We start from the raw sequence: 17,621 nt of genomic DNA, 5'->3' as shown, positions 1-17,621 counted from the left end.
AATTCTGTTCACTCTCAAGATTTTATACGATCGAGTTTTGACCAATCTCTACCAAGCCAGTGAAAGTAAATTCTACTTTCACAAATGAAAAGTTGACAACATTTGTTTGCTGTTCAAGTTTGTCAAAGTTCAAGTTTGTCAAAGTGTGGCACGGGCCCCACTGGTGGGGAATAGATACATGACAGGTGGGGCGAGACAAACGGGAGGAATTTGGGTCATTTTTATTAATTCCTTTATTCGTTGACCATAAATTCAAAACAAAACAAGGACACATTTAACTGAAAGCCTTACATAAAACAACATCAGTCTGCTAACCATAGAAGCATTTGAGAATGATTTCACGTCGAAATGTTAATTGAAGGGGCATGAACAGTTTAATGTAAAGAGGCAGTAGGCGGTAGCGGGTATAAAAGTTAGCAATGTTTAAGTTTTTGAAGAATGATTATGCCAATGGAATGTTCTTTTTGTAACAGAAAAATGCTTGACTTATTATTCTTTTGTCTCTATTCTGTCTATTGGTTGATGTCTCTCACGTAGATACGTTGCTCTAAAATGCATTCTATTGACGTATTAAAAAAAAAAACCTGAGGAAATCTCTTCCTTGCCCTTTTTTTTGCCAAGTATGTTTTAAAATGGAATTATCCAAATGTTATGCGACCACGCTCTCGCTTACATTTCACTTTCTCCTCATCTGTTCTTTTATTTCCTTGTCCATAAAACTGCAAAAATTTAAATGTCTCTTCATTTTTCATGGTCAATTTAAGAACAAATCAAGGTCAATGTTTATGTTACATTAACTGTACAATAATTAACAACATGTTTAATTGTACATGAAGGTCGGCTGAGAGTGTGTTGCGGTCCTGCGTGGTATTCTGTCCCGTGGGCTCATGGGATATAGTCATATAGATGTGTCTGAAGTATCTGTGGCTGAGTGCATCGGAATCTGGGCGTCACCAGTAAGCCATCCGGGAATACAGACAATTACACATAGTAGTCGTTTACCGGCATTTTTTGCCTACTTAATAGTTACAATGTATGCCATTTTGGATTCAGTATACCCGTGTAGGTGTGGACTAGGCCTAATTTAATACAAAGATTTATATCTGCGTCCTAAATGTCCAACAACATCCACCTGTTGCAAGAAGGATAGGTAAATGAACAGGTCTAGAATAGCATTACGCCAATCACTAGTGGGGCGGAGCCATCCTTATTTCTAGATGTATAAAAAATGTATGCTGGGCTTCTACTGATTCACGGAAATTCAAGTACAGCAATGATGGGGTTGTGGCAAGCTGGAGTTGGCTTGGTACTGGTGCTTTCATTTGGCTTGTCTGATGCACAGTGGCGAGGAAGATCAGCTCAAACACAGGAACCTAGTACATTTAGGCCTTGGTCACAAATGCAAGTTCCTCAGCAGAGTGAATCCACAATGCCTCAGTTTCCCCAAACCAACAACCCCATGCTTGTACCACAGAGATATCCTTCTCAGTTTTCAATGCAGACTCCAGTTGATGTTGGTGGAAAGCCTGGTCAAGATCTCTTGGTGTTCAGTCTAAGCAGCTTATGCAGGGTCCCATGGTTAAACTGACGTGGACCTTTCCAAGCCCACCTGAAGAACCTGTACAGCCAGAGATTCCTTTTGAGCTGCGGAACCCTTTGTCTCCCAATAGTGTAGGGGCTCAGTGTGGTGAGAATTCCGTGTATGTGGAAGTGATGGAGGACTTCTTTGGGACTGGACAACTACTAATGGCTTCTGGTTTTGCACTGGGAGGCTGTGGACCAACAGGGCAGGATAATAATGCTAGAGTGCTCCTCTTTGAATCAGAACTGCATGGCTGTGGCAGCATGTTAACTGTGAGAAAACTGATCCTTTTACCAAAAGTAATTTAGTTTTGAATAATTCTTGAGTAACAGACTTGTTTCTTTAGGTGACCGAAGATGAGCTTGTTTATACCTTCTCCCTGGTCTATACTCCCCAAGAGTTTTCAAATGGTGTACCTATTGTGAGGAGTAGTGGTGCTGTGGTCAGTATTGAGTGTCACTATCCAAGGTACGGTTCTGGGTTCAAGGTGGATGCATTCTCATGCGTGTCGTGAAAGATATTGTGGTGACCAACCTTTTTCTATAATCTACAGTCTCCATAATGTGAGCAGCAATGTCCTGGTGCCCACTTGGGTACCATATGCAGCTACTAAGGTTGCAGAAGAACGGTTGGTCTTCTCCCTCAAGCTTATGACTAGTATGTATTATATAGCTTTTAATGTAGCTTCAACTTAATTTTGTAGACCTTATCCATTTTTTCCTTGAAACAGATGAGTGGCAGTTTGAGAGGCCTTCATACCAGTATTTCCTGGGTGACATTGTGAATATTGAGGCCTCTGTGAAGACGTTCAACCATGTACCTCTCCGTGTGTTTGTGGACCGTTGCGTAGCCACTGTGTCCCCTGACGTGAACTCCGCTCCCAAATATTCCTTCATTGAGAATAATGGGTAAGACATTTACCCAGCCTATCCTAGAAGTATTCCACGGTGTTTAACTTGTTCTTCTCCAGGTGCCTGGTTGATGCCAAGTTCACCGGCTCGAGCTCTCGCTACCTGCCTCGAACTCAAATTGATAAGCTGCAGTTTCAGCTGGAGGCTTTCAGGTTCCAGCAAGCGAACAGTGGGCTGGTATGTATTTGCCTTGGTTTTGAGTACACTCTAGTGCACTGTTTGGAAACCCAACCTTGTTGTCTTTACAGGTCTACATCACATGCATTTTGAAGGCGGTTCCTGTAGCCACTGCAACAAATTCTGAGCAGAAGGCTTGCTCGTTCTCCCCTAATGGGTACGTTGCCCCCAAATAGCCTTCACTGGGTCAGTTGGTTGACGTTTATCATTGACGTAACTTTGTTTGGCAGGTGGGTGTCTGTGGATGAATCTGATCAGGTGTGTGGCTGCTGTGACTCAACCTGTAGCAGCAGTAGTGCAAGCGATCAGGTTCTTGGAGGTATGGGTTAAAACACTGACTAACTACAAGTGATTATGGTCTTTGAAGTTTCTCACTTCTTGTCTGTTCTCCATAGACCTACGGTGGGAGCAAGCATCTGTTGGGCCCCTGAATGTCAAGGAATTTGGCTATGGTCCACTGTAATTTGAAATGGCCATGAGGTCACGTGATGAATAAAACCTTTTTAGTGATTTATACATGGTCTAAGTGGTCATCCTTCAGGAAGAATTGCACATCTCATTTTCATGTTTGCCGTTTTATGGTTCCGATTTGTCACTCAAAGCCATTTTACCTTGTAAAGCGACAATTTGGAGAAGTAATTGTTAAAGGCGTTTTACTGATTTTTATTAGGTAATGCATGGTAGGTACAAAAAGCCCGAACCTATCCAACATCCATATACACGGAGGTTGAATATGTGGAACTTTGTTTTTGAGCTTAACATAAAACAAACTACAAATTCTTCCTTAAATTTGATTTGGTTGAAGGTTTTTTTTTTTTTTTTTTTTTTTTCAAGGGTCAATGTAGACTGGATCAAATTTAAAATGAACTCTGTGAAGAACTGTTAATGGCATGGCTTCTATAGCAGTTACTTCGATGCAGAATGGAAGGTCAAAAACGCGCAAATCTAACAAGTCGGGTATGTGTATTCTATATCAAAAGCCAACAGAATCACAATTTGCATGCTTTGGATCGCCGTATTAATATTAAAACGCTGATTTCTTAACGCCGCCAGGTGTTAAATAAGTGCCGTCTGGTGCCAAATTAACGTCATACGCCGCCATGCTTTTATGTTAACTACACTCAAAATGCAAACGTATTAGCTAATATACATGGCCCCTCCTCTTCTGGGTTTGCGCGCTCGACAGCAAGTCGGAGGCCCGTGTTATCTCAAATCCATATCCAGCTTAACCCTGAAAACCCAAAAACGGAAAGAAATTAAAAACCCGCAGAAAAGAATCACATTACTAATGCAGTATGATTAAAAGTACCGTAATTCCTCCCAAAACGAAATTTCTGTCATTTACCAATGGTTCTGATTGATTTCTATTGTGTGAAGTCAATGTGGACAAATGCTTTTCTGTTGCTAACTTTCAAATATATTTTGTTTATACGGTTTACAGAGTATACAGTCATACAGGTTTGAAAAGTAAAGAGGGTGATAACAGAATTATAACTATGCTTACGCGACTTTCAATATAAATCATTGCTAGTCTAGAGGTCAGCATGGTTGGGTTGCAACCGCATGTCATGTATTTGAATGGTTTGACTGTTTGTCTTATGTTTATCTGTGTTACAGGGATTTTATTTATTTATATTTTAGCATTTAATTCGTGGTTCATTTATAAAGTCAGGAATAAGAGCTCTTTTTCCACAACAAACTTACAGTATATTCTAAATTTCTCAATCGCTCCCGACACCGGCCAGACAGCCTCGCCAACAGCCTTTCAATAATCACCTTAACGCAGATCACCTGCCCACTAACAATTCATTAGCACCCGATCATGGTGCGCTCACATTATCTACATGTTTCCCTTTACCTCCGTGAAGAGATTGACGCTATACCGTATGTGGAACTGACTTTCAGCCGAGTTTTTAGATATAATTAATTTTACTCAACTTTATTTATATAGTGTTTTAAAAATTTTCATTGTTACAAAGCAGCTGTACATGAGACACATTGAATACAAGAAAAACAACTAAAGGCATATACCTGTAAAAACAAGAAAAAGGCGAAAACAACAAAAGACAGACCTCCACACACACACAATATGCATAAATACGTACACACATTGACTGACGCACAAACGCAAACACACTCGCACACACGCACAGTGAAAGCACACATTTGGGATAAAGGAGAGAGAACCATAGGTCAAATATTAAACGGACTATAAATCCATACCTGCAATATTAATTATGTTTAACTTCTAAATTCTAAAGCAGCACCCCTGACCAGGCAAATAGTGCAAAACAATATGCAAATGGTGGCGAGGAACCCAAAACTCCAATCGAGAAAAAAAACTCAGGAGAACCCAGACCCAACCAGGGGATTCAAGTTCCCCTCTGGCAAAAGTTGCTGCCTCTGTACAAGCTCAATAGTGCTTGCACAACAAGGCTAAATAAAGAAATAAATACATTTACGAATAAGGTAAATTATAGATTTAAGATTATCATTAAAAATCTAAGGCACTCGAAGTGTTGTAGAAAAATCGTGTCAAGTTGCAGCGTCCTTTATCCAGCTCTATCATCTCAGCTCTTGTAAGGTCATCGCTTCCCATTCTCAGCTCTGCCATCAGGTCTGACAAATTGATAACGCTCAGATAAATGAGACTTAAACCATTTTAATGCTATTCCATTAATGCCGACGTACTTTTCGAGTCTGTGTAGGAGTATGCTGTGGTTAATGGTGTCAAATGCAGCACTAAGGTCTGGCAGCACCAATAACGAAATACAGCCACGGTCAGCAGATCATTTGCAACTCTGATCAAAGCAGTCTCTGTACTGTTACATGCTCGAAATCCAGACTGGAATTCTTCATTAATGTCATTCCTTTGGAGGAAGGAGCATAACTGAGTTGAAACTAATTTTTCAAGAACTTTAGATATAAAAGGTAAATTCGATATAGGCCTGTAATTCCCTAGTTCTCTTGGGTCGAGTTTGGGTACTCGACAAAGCATATGTAACAATATTATTGAAAGGCTGTTGGCGTGGCTGTCTGGACGGTGTCGGGAGCTTGTGGAAAAAGAGCTCTTATTCCTGACTTTCTATATACATTAACCACGAATTAAATGCTGAAATATAATTAAACAATCCCTGTGACACAGATAAACATAAGACAAATTATGTAAATTCCAAAACTGGTCCAAGCGGGACTCGAACCAGTCAAAGACACAACATGCAGTTGCACGCTAACCATGCTACCTCTAGACTAGCAATGATTTATATTAAGTCGCATTAGCATATTTATAATTCTGTAATCACCCTCGTAATTTTCAAACCTGTATGACTGTATACCATGTAAATCATATAAACAAAATATATTTGAAGAAGTTAGAAGCAGAAAAGCATCTTTCCACAAATTTTTCTTCATACAATAGAAGTCCATCGGAACTATTGGTAAATGACAGAAATTTCGTTTTGGGAGGGAACTATGATACTTTATCATACTGTATTAGTAAAGCATTTTCTTTTGCGCAGGTTTTGCTTGAATTTCTTTCCGTTTTTCATATTCCGCTGGATATGGATTTGAGATGACACGGGCCTCCGACTTGCTGTCGAGCGCGCAAACCCAGAAGAGGGGCTATGTATATTAGCTAATACGTTTGCATTTTGAGTGACATTAACAAAGTCGATCGGCGCCCAGCGTATGACGTAAATTTAGCAATCCAAAAATATGGCAATCCAAAGCACGTGAATTGTGATACGGTTGGCTTTCGATATAGAATACACGTACTTGAAGTGTTAGATTCGCGCGTTTTTGACCTTTCATTCTGCATCAAATTAACTGCTAGAGAAGACATGGCATTAACAGTTCGTCACAAGTTACATGAGCCTTTGCAGCACCAAACCTAAAAAAAGCGTTCTTCATTTTAAATTCATTTAAAAAAAACACCTTCAGCCAAATCTAATTCAAGGAAGAATTCGTTAAGCTCAAAAACAAAGTTCCACACATTCAACCTCAGTGTATATGGATGTTATTTTTGGATAGGTTCAGGCTTTTTGTACCTACCATGCATTACCTATTAAAAATCAGTAAAACTCCTGTAACAAGTACTTCTCCAAATTGTCACTTTACAAGGTAAAATGGCTTTGAGTGACAAATCTGAACCATAAAATGGCGAAAATGAGATGTGCAATTCTTTCTGAAGGATGACCACTTAGACGATGTATAAATCACTAAAAAGGTTTTATTCATCACGTGACCACATGGCCATTTCAAATTACAGTGGATCATAGCCAAATTCCTTGACATTCAGGGGCCCAACAGATGCTTGCTCCCACCGTAGGTCTATGGAGAACAGACAAGTAGTGAGAAACTTCCAAGACCATAATCACTTGTAGTTAGTCAGTGTTTTAACCCATACCTCCAAGAACCCGATCGCTTGCACTACTGCTGCTACAGGTTGAGTCACAGCAGCCACACACCTGATCAGATTCATCCACAGACACCCACCTGCCAAACAAAGTTACATCAATGATAAACATCAACCTACTGACCCAGTGAAGGCTATTTGGGGACAACATACCCATTAGGGGAGAACGAGCAAGCCTTCTGCTCAGAATTCGTTGCAGTGGCTACAGGAACCGCCTTCAAAATGCATGTGATGTAGACCTGTAAAGACAACAGGGTTCGGTTTCCAAACAGTGCACTAGAATGTACTCAAAACCAAGGCAAATACATACCAGCCCACTGTTTGCTTGCTGGAACCTGAAAGCCTCCAGCTGAAACTGCAGCTTATCAATTTGAGTTCGAGGCATGTAGCGAGAGCTCGAGCCGGTGAACTTGGCATCAACCAGGCACCTGGAGAAGAAACAAGTTAAACACCGTGGAATACTTCTAGGATAGGCTGGGTAAATGACTTACCCATTATTCTCAATGAAGGAATATCTGGGAGCGGAGTTCACATCAGGGGACACAGTGGCTACACAACGGTCCACAAACACACCGAGAGGTACATGGTTGAACGTCTTCACAGAGGCCTCAATATTCACAGTGTCACCCAGGAAATACTGGTATGAAGGCCTCTCAAACTGCCACTCATCTGTTTCAAGGAAAAAAATAGATAAGGTCTACAAAATTAAGTTGAAGCTATATAATACATACCAGTCATAAGCTTGAGGGAGAAGACCAACCGTTCTTCTGCAACCTTAGTAGCTGCATATGGTACCCAAGTGGGCACCAGGACATTGCTGCTCACATTATGGAGACTGTAGATTATAGAAAAAGGTTGGTCACCACAATATCTTTCAAGACACGCATGAGAATGCATCCACCTTGAACCCAGAACCGTACCTTGGATAGTGACACTCAATACTGACCACAGCACCACTACTCCTCACAATAGGTACACCATTTGAAAACTCTTGGGGAGTATAGACCAGGGAGAAGGTATAAACAAGCTCATCTTCGGTCACCTAAAGAAACAAGTCTGTTACTCAAGAATTATTCAAAACTAAATTACTTTTGGTAAAAGGATCAGTTTTCTCACAGTTAACATGCTGCCACAGCCATGCAGTTCTGATTCAAAGAGGAGCACTCTAGCATTATTGTCCTGCCCTGTTGGTCCACAGCCTCCCAGTGCAAAACCAGAAGCCATTAGTAGTTGTCCAGTCCCAAAGAAGTCCTCCATCACTTCCACATACACAGAATTCTCACCGCACTGAGCCCCTACACTATTGGGAGACAAAGGGTTCCGCAGCTCAAAAGGAATCTCTGGCTGTACAGGTTCTTCGGGTAGGCTTGGAAAGGTCCACGTCAGTTTAACCATGGGACCCTGCATAAACTGCTCAGACTGAACGCCAAGAGATCTTGACCAGGCTTTTCATCAACTGGAGTCTGCATTGAAAACTGAGAAGGATATCTCTGTGGTACAAGCATGGGGTTGTTGGTTTGGGGAAACTGAGGCATTGTGGATTCACTCTGCTGAGGAACTTGCATTTGTGACCAAGGCCTAAATGTACTAGGTTTCTGTGTTTGAGCTGATCTTCCTCGCCATTGTGCATCAGACAAGCCATATGAAAGCACCAGTACAAAGCCAAATCCAGCTTGCCACAACCCCATCATTGCTGTACTTGAATATCCGTGAATCAGTAGTAGCCCAGCATACATTTTTTATACATCTGGAAATCAGGATGGCTCCGCCCCTCTAGTGATTGGAGTAATGCTATTCTAGACCTGTTCATTTACCTATCCATCTTGCAACAGGTGGATGTTGTTGGACATTTAGGACGCAGATATAAATCTTTGTATTAAATTAGGCCTAGTCCGCATCTACACGGGTATACTGAATCCTCAATGGCATACTTCCTATCTATTAAGTAGGCAAATAAAAGCCGGTAAACGACTAGTATGTCTAATTGTATGTATTCCCGGATGGCTTACTGGTGACGCCCAGATTCCGATGCACTCAGCCACAGATACTTCAGACACATCTATATGACTATATCCCATGAGCCCACGGGACAGAATACCACGCAGGACCGCAACACACTCTCAGCCGACCTTCATGTACAATTAAACATGTTGTTAATTATTGTACAGTTAATGTAACATAAACATTGACCTTGATTTGTTCTTAAATTGACCATGAAAAATGAAGAGACATTTAAAAATTTTGCATTTTTATTGACAAGGAAATAAAAGAACAGATGTAAGTGAAATGTAAGCGAGAGCGTGGTCGCATAACATTTGGATAATTCCATTTTAAAACATACTTGGCAAAAAAAAGGGCAAGGAAGAGATTTCCACAGGGTTTTTTTTTAATACGTCAATAGAATGCATTTTAGAGCAACGTATCTACGTGAGAGACATCAACCAATAGACAGAATAGAGACAAAAGAATAATAAGTCAAGCATTTTTCTGTTACAAAAAGAACATTCCATTGGCATAATCATTCTTCAAAAACTTAAACATTGCTAACTTTTATACCCGCTACCGCCTACTGCCGCTTTACATTAAACTGTTCATGCCCCTTCAATTAACATTTCGACGTGAAATCATTCTCAAATGCTTCTATGGTTAGCAGACTGATGTTGTTTTATGTAAGGCTTTCAGTTAAATGTGTCCTTGTTTTGTTTTGAATGTATGGTCAACGAATAAAGGAATTAATAAAAATGACCCAAATTCCTCCCGTTTGTCTTCTAAATCTTGAGGGTGAACAGAATTCACAGGTTGTAGCTTCCAGCAGGTCTGGAAAACAGTCATTGTTAATTGATCAAGGAGGAGCTAAAAATTCTGACTGACGGAGTATATAAGACTAACACTTGTGTGTGTCTACTTGTTGCAGGATGGTGGGAAGTACAGGGATGGTTTGTCTTGTGGCTAGTCACGCATGGTTTTGTGTGTTCTGTCATGCTGTGCCACAGTTTAGTATTTTTTTCTCCAGGAGGCTCAATCTCTAGTCTTCCAGCATATGGAACAGTTTTCTCCGAAAATTCCACTTCAGAACCCAGTGGTGCAGACAGAACCTCTTGACAAGTGTGCTGTAGCTGATTTTGAGCAGATCCAGTGTGGACAACAAGGCATCATTGGTGCAGAGTGTGAAGCTATAAACTGCTGCTTTAATGGACAGCAGTGTTATTATGGATTGTCAGGTAGGGGTGTAAAACCAGTCCAATGTTTCATGCAAACTGATTACCTGATAACTTCCTCTGTCGGCTTCTTGTGGTCCTGTCTGTTCCACGCCTTCCTTTGCCGTATACCAGTTTCCAGTCACCACCTGTGGCTCCAGCATGGCTGAGTTTGCTGTTGATGAGTTGGAAGTTGGATGTCTGGAACCAATTTGATGTCAATAGTGTTTTTGCTTGCAGGAGGAAAATTGCTATGTGGTGTATGAGAACAGAATGACTTCGTCCTAAGAAGTCAGGATTGGACCTCTTGGCGCCATCACAAGGGACAGTCGATTTGAGTAGGTCCTCTGTGTTTTTTTTTTTTTCTCTGTACTGTGAATTCTTGAACAGATGTAAGAAGCTCACTGTTTGTCTAGACTTCTCTTCCAGTGTAGATATACTGCCACTGCTTTGGAAGCTCTGATTGTTAATGTCAACACCGTTCCACCACCTCCACCTGTAGCTGCTCCTGGACCACTCAGGGTGGAGCTTAGACTGGCAAATGGCCAATGTGTCACTGAAGGCTGTGCAGAAGGTAATGATGTGCTCCTTCGAAAAAAGGAGTGCTACTTTTAGCTCTGGTCTCACTCTAGCTGGTACCGTAACAGTAAGTGTTCATTCTCAGGAGAGGAGGCGTATACGTCCTACTACGGTGAGGATGAGTATCCAGTCACAAAGATCCTGCGTATGTTGAGGTGCGCATTTGAGAGGACTGACCCAAATCTTGTCCTGATGTTGGGACGCTGTTGGGCGACATCAGCCCCTAGTCCTCGGTCTACCCCAGTGGGATCTTCTAGTTGATGGGTGAGTAGGACCCCAAGCATTTGTCCAGAAAGTGTGCTGTCAACGAGTCTTGACTGTCACTTCTGTTTTAGATGTCCTTACAGCATGACCGTTACCTGACGGCACCATTTCCTGAAGTTGGCTCGTCTGGTCTTCAGTTCCCAACCCAATACAAGCGCTTTGTTGTGAAGATGTTCACGTTTGTGGATCCCTCATCACTGGCCCCTCTGCAGGAGACTGTATGATCTCCTTACAGCCTTTATCGTATCCTCTAAATTGCCTTTTTGTATTTGTTGCTAAAGCTGCTCTCTTTGTTGGTCAGATCTATATTCACTGTAGTACTGCGTATGCCACCCTGCTTCTGATTCCTGTGATCAGAACTGTGCCAGGAAAAGTAGGTGTTACTTTGGTTTGTGTACATCAAAAGATATCTTTCATCGGACTCTTGTGTTCCAGGGAGAGCTATTGCTGGAAAAAGTGAAGAAACTGGTTTCCAGTGGAGGTGTTCTTTACGATGTAAATTTCATTGCTGATTCTAAAGTTATTAGACTACACCTGTTGTCAGAATTTGTTTATACTGTGGCATTTTCAGGCGATTTTCCTTTAGGACAATTGAGGTGTCTTGAGTTGAGAAATTGAACTTGTTCAATACATTTTTGGAGATGCTTTGTTGGTTAACGTTGACCTAAACATTAAGGTGAAGAAAAGCTTCAAAAATATTGATTAGACTTTTACTGCATATTGTCATTAAACAAAACTTTGAATTCACATACAATGTGACCAAATGCTAGCCTGACATCAGCTCTGATCAACTCCAATTAAATAATTTCATATGTAATCATTTTGGCCTTTTCTTTAGGGAATTTTTTTTTCATTTGGCAGTTTGTACAACTTTAATGTAAAACCGTTACCAATAAATATTTTATTATAAAATATTTTATTTATTGGTACAGCATAGCTGTTAAACATTTTGTAGTTTTAATGTCTAGCTGTTGTGTGAAGTGGTTAAATCAGTGTTTCTCTAAACGAATTACTAAAATTAAATTGCGTGTTTTCCAAACGAAAGATGAGGCCTGAAGAGTGGTGTCATGGACAAGAAAAGAACAGGAGAAAGTGAAACATAAACGAATTTGTGAGAGCTCCCTACAATTTTTTAGAGTAAAAGAGACCAGGCTTTTAAAAGCCATTCTCTTTAACATTTTTGATTAGACCCTTCTGATTGTATTAAAAGCAAAAACAATTGTAATTGCATGTGTACTGGAGTATGGGTCCAGTATAGCCCTAGAGACGTTTGTGATTTCCTTGTAATTGTTCAGATATGATTAGGATTTGAATGCTCATTTCATTTTTTAGATATTTTTGGTTAGATGCGTATCAAGTTTTGAATTATGATTACTGTCAAACATTAAAATTTGTTAAGGGAAAACATACAAAGTATTTCTGTTACTTAGTACTTTACAAAAAGATATGTAACAAAATAAGGAATGGATTCTGATAAATTGTACACTTTATACAAAATAATTGCAATTAATTGTGATTCCATTCAGTTTTCTGGGCCTCTTCACCTAGTTGAATGTAGGGAGACTGGCTTTTTTTGAAACTGTATATGGGCACATGGATGTTTCAGAAAATACTGGCAACGGCTTAAGTCACTGTTTAAAAATAAACTGAAAAATATCTTATGGACAAGATGCTGCATTTCTTTTTTTACGGTTGATACAATAAACAACTGTATTTCTGTGTTCATCATGACTCATTTTCATCAACTGCAGATACAGCTTTCAATGGAGCTGTAGAAGTATTGTTCATTTGTTATAAACAGAGTGTGGCACTGAACCACAAAACCAGTTTTATGGGTAAATTCTTCGAACTTGATATTTATACATCATCTGAAAGCTGAATAAATAACCTTTCAATTGCTGCAAGGTTCGTTAGGCACCTATTTGGCTGAGATATAACTATTTAAAACTCTGGAGTCTGAGGATGCAAAAAACGAAATATTGAGAATCACCTTTGAAGGCTTTTGCTAAGAAGAAACGGGTTTGTTTCGCGCTCTCTATGAGCTTTCCGCTGTAATGACATTGTGGAAAGTAGATGAACCCGAAAGCGAGCGGGCAGCAGCGAGCGAAGTTTGTAGGTGCGTTTTAGGCCATTTTTGTTCGTGACTTTGCTTCATCCTGCATCACAAAAATAAAGTTTTGATACATTTCCTCTAGGAAATTAACAACAAATCTTAATGGATAATGATCTTTAACTTATATCCCAATGAATTTTGCCATAAAAGAGAAACTGCATACACACTGAATATTGCAGCCTTTGTCTTACATAAGTTCTAATACTGAATTTTACAGATGTTCCTGAATAAAATGTGTTTATTGAAAAGGGTTCAAACTATGTTTTACATGCTTCAACCACAATGTACATACAGTTGAAAGAAAAAGTATGTGAATCCTTTGGGCTTACTTGGATTTCTTCATAAATTGGTCATAAAATGTGTTCTGATCTTCATCTAAGTCACAACAATAGAGAAACACAGTCTGCTTAAACTAATACCGCACAAACATTATACGTTTTCATGTTTTTATTGAACACAACATGTAAACATTCATAGTGCAGGGTGGAAAAAGTATGTAAAACCCTAGGCTAATGACTTCTCCAAGAGCTAATTGGAGCCAGGAGTCAGCCAACCTGGGGTCCAATCAATGTGATGAGATTGGATGTGTTGATTAAAGCTGGCCTGTCCAATAAAAAACACACACCAGTTTTGAGTTTGCTGTTCTGAAGAAGCGTTGTCTGATGTGAACCATGCCTCACACAAAAGAGCTCTCAGAAGACCTACGATCAAGAATTGTTGACTTACATAAAGCTGGAAAGGGCTACAAAAGTATATCTAAAAGCCTTGATGTCCATGTGTCCACGGTATGACAGATTGTCTACAAATGGAGAAAGTTCAGCACTGTTGCTACACTCCCTAGGCGTGGTCGTCCTGTAAAGATGACTGCAAGAGCACAGCGCAGAATGCTCAATGAGGTGAAGAAGAATCCTAGAGTGTCAGCTAAACACTTACAGAAATCTCTGGCACATGCTAACATTTTTGTTGACAAATCTTCAATAAGGAAAACATTAAACAAGAATGGACTTCATGGGAGGACACCACGGAGGAAGCCACTGCTGTCCAAAAAAAACATTGCAGCACGTTTGAAGTTTGCAAAAGAGCACCTGGATGTTCCACAGCACTACTGGCAAAACATTCTGTGGACAGATGAAACCAAAATTGAGTTGTTTGGAAAGAACACACAACGCTATGTGTGGAGAACAAAAGGCACAACACACCAACATCAACCTCATCCCAACTGTGAAATATGGTGCTGCTTTGCTGCCTCAGGCCCTGAACGGATTACTGTCATCGATGGAAAAATGAATTCCAAAGTTTATCAAGACATTTTGCAGGAAAACTTAAGACCATCTGTCCGCCAACTGAAGCTTAACAGAGGATGGACGATGCAACAGGACAACGACCCAAAGCATAGAAGTAAATCAACAACAGAATGGCTTCAACAGAAGAAAATACGCCTTCTGGAGTGGCCCAGTCAGAGTCCTGACCTCAACCCGATAGAGATGCTGTGGAATGACCTCAAGAGAGCGATTCACACCAGACATCCCAAGAATATTGCTGAACTGAAACACTTTTGTAAAGTGGAATGGTCCAAAATTTCTCCTGACCGTTGTGCAGGTCTGATCTGCAACTATAGGAAACGTTTGGTTGAGGTTATTACTGCCAAAGGAGGGTCAACCAGTTATTAAACCCAAAGGTTCACATACTTTTTCCACCCTGCACTATGAATGTTTACATGTTGTGTTCAATAAAAACATGAAAACGTATAATGTTTGTGCAGTATTAGTTTAAGCAGACTGTGTTTCTCTATTGTTGTGACTTAGATGAAGATCAGAACACATTTTATGACCAATTTATGAAGAAATCCAAGTACGCCCAAAGGGTTCACATACTTTTTCTTTCGACTGTATGTCGATAAGGGAGCAATTATTTTATTATTTTAATAATTTTCCTTGCATTGTCTTAAAAAAATCAGCTTCTTGCATTATACAGAATAAGGGGAATAAATACAAGAATGTGCAGATGTCATTGTAAATACTTGTACGATACCACTTGGAATATACACAGTGGTCCAAAGTTTACATACACCTTGCAGAATCTTGAAAATGATTGAATAAAATGTAATTTATTCAAATAAGTGTAATTTTGAAGATTTTTTTTTAATTAGTTCTGCCCTGAACAAATAATTTCACATATAGACCACAGAACAGAATAATAATGGAACTTATAAAAAAGAATCATGTTCATGGTTTACATATTGCTTATTCTTATAATACTGTATCAACCTGGTCGCACCCAATTGCGTGTAAATAACACGCCGTTGCATTATCGTCTAATACGGACGCCAAATTGCTATTTTGAGTGCATATGATACGCCAATGTTTGCTTGTACCTGGGTTGAGAGCAGCCATTTTAAAACGTAAATGAAGACGAAATACTGAAATAATTAAAATAATAATGTTAGGTTTAGGGTTTGGGCTAGGGCAGAGGTTATAATATGAACGGACGCTAACATTAGGTTTAGGGTTTGGGTTAGGGGACAGGGTAATGAGACAAATTGCTGTTTAATATGCAAACACGCTAATTGCCGTATCATATGTACACAAAAATGCGCGATATACCTGGACAATCAATTATAGTTTCCGTGTTGTCTGACTGTTGTTTAAGAGTTTTTGTTTATTTAACTTGTACACTGATCTTCATAGAAATCCTCCAGGTCCTGCACATTCTGATTTTCAGCATCTTCTTCATGTCTGACCTCTGTCGTGGAGTAACTCTGATGTTGAGATTATCTTTACACACTGACATGCAATAGTTGTGTATGAGTGATTGTTGTCAGTCTGTAAAGTTGAATCTAATATTGTATAGTCACAGATGGACATTGGTCACACATGCAGAAAATGCTAAAAAATCAAAGACCATTGAACAGTTTAATGGACCAGGACAAACAAGAAACCCTTAAACAACTATCACAAAACCGCACACACACTGGCATTGATTTTCCAGGTTACATTATACAGTATTAGGAATCAGGTGTATGTAGACTTTTGACAAGCAAACTGTATATTCTTCATAGTCCTGTCTATATGTAATGTGCAGGGCAAATTTCAAAGTAAATGTAAGGCAATATGAGACTGTATAACGCTTGATAATTTTAAAATCATCCTCTGTGTGATAAGAGGAAGCCAATCGAATGCAGTCCGTAAAGATTCTTTGGCAGTTTAATGAAAAACTTCTAAGAGCCATTTTAGAAGAGCGATTCACTTTTCCACATGTAGGAGATAAAAACCACTTAAGTTAAAAAAACGGGGATTCTGGGACGTAAAGATGAGATGACAGACAGCCCACGGCATAGGACTGACATCACAACCAACATAAGAAGAAAATATGATACACCGTCTGTCAAAACATGATTAATTAGCCATAATTTATTTCCCCCTGCCATTTTTATGATTATGACCTTTGACCGTTCATCCTGTGTACATTTATGAACCCTTTATTGTTGTTCATGAAAAAAATGGTATAATGTGCAGAAAACAAGAAGCACTGATGTTTAATAAAATAAATATATAGTGATCAAATAAAATAAGATAAAATAGTCAGGTTGAGATTTTTAAGATTTAAAAATAACTTTTTACAGAATGATTGGTCTTTGAACATAATCTCTATGGATGAAATGGAAGAAAATGAGTTAAAGAAAATAAGATGCACTGATGATAGATAAAATAGATAAATAGTGTTTAACTGAAACAGATTTTAAGTTTAAAAATAACTTGCCTGTGTTGAAGTGTGATGCATGCAGTCAGTTGTTAAAAATGAAGTTCCAGCTATGTTGGAGGATTCTCTGCCCCCCTTCTTACTCACACACACAGACCTCCCACCTCCAGTCAAAGACAATGCTTTCAGACATGTCTCCCAACCCCAGTGTGAAGTCTATATGATCTGGGTGATTAGTATATTAGAGAGAGAGATAAATTAAATGTTTATGCTTGTGATGTTTCTTCTAAGATCAAGTAAAAAAGTTTATAAAAGTATTGCTCTGGTTCCTGGGGTAATGTCCTGCCTATCTAACCCCACACCAAATGTTGGTCCCGTCCTGCAGGACTTACAGCGTGTGTCTGTCTCGTAACCCAACATGAAACTAGCGGTCTGTCTTTGTTATCAACATGTCCCAAACAAAGTTTATAATTGTGTGTTTTTATGACTTGGTAAGGTTGAGTTTTAAAAGTAACTTGCCTGTGTTGAAGGGTGATGCATGCAATCAGTTGCATCAGTGTGCATTTATGACACCCCCTTTTTTTGGTTCAGGTTCTTTTTGTAGAAGAGATAAGGATGTTTCAGAATGCTTTGTCTTTGTCCGTAATGTCTGTGAATGAAGCAATACAAGATGAGTTAAAGAAAC

The 17,621-nt window shown here is 39.5% G+C and overlaps 2 pseudogenes; one reads left to right on the top strand and one right to left on the bottom strand.

Moving 5' to 3' along the window:
* The first annotated feature begins 1,276 nt into the window (after positions 1–1,276).
* Positions 1,277–3,133, top strand: LOC130406877 (zona pellucida sperm-binding protein 3-like; annotated as a pseudogene).
* A 3,798-nt stretch (positions 3,134–6,931) lies between these two features.
* LOC130406876 (zona pellucida sperm-binding protein 3-like) lies at positions 6,932–8,772 on the bottom strand (annotated as a pseudogene).
* Positions 8,773–17,621: the final 8,849 nt, after the last annotated feature.

This window comes from Triplophysa dalaica, chromosome 18, assembly GCF_015846415.1.
Source record: "Triplophysa dalaica isolate WHDGS20190420 chromosome 18, ASM1584641v1, whole genome shotgun sequence".
NCBI classification, from domain to species: Eukaryota; Metazoa; Chordata; class Actinopteri; order Cypriniformes; family Nemacheilidae; genus Triplophysa; species Triplophysa dalaica.
This window is presented reverse-complemented; position numbering and strand designations above follow the sequence as displayed.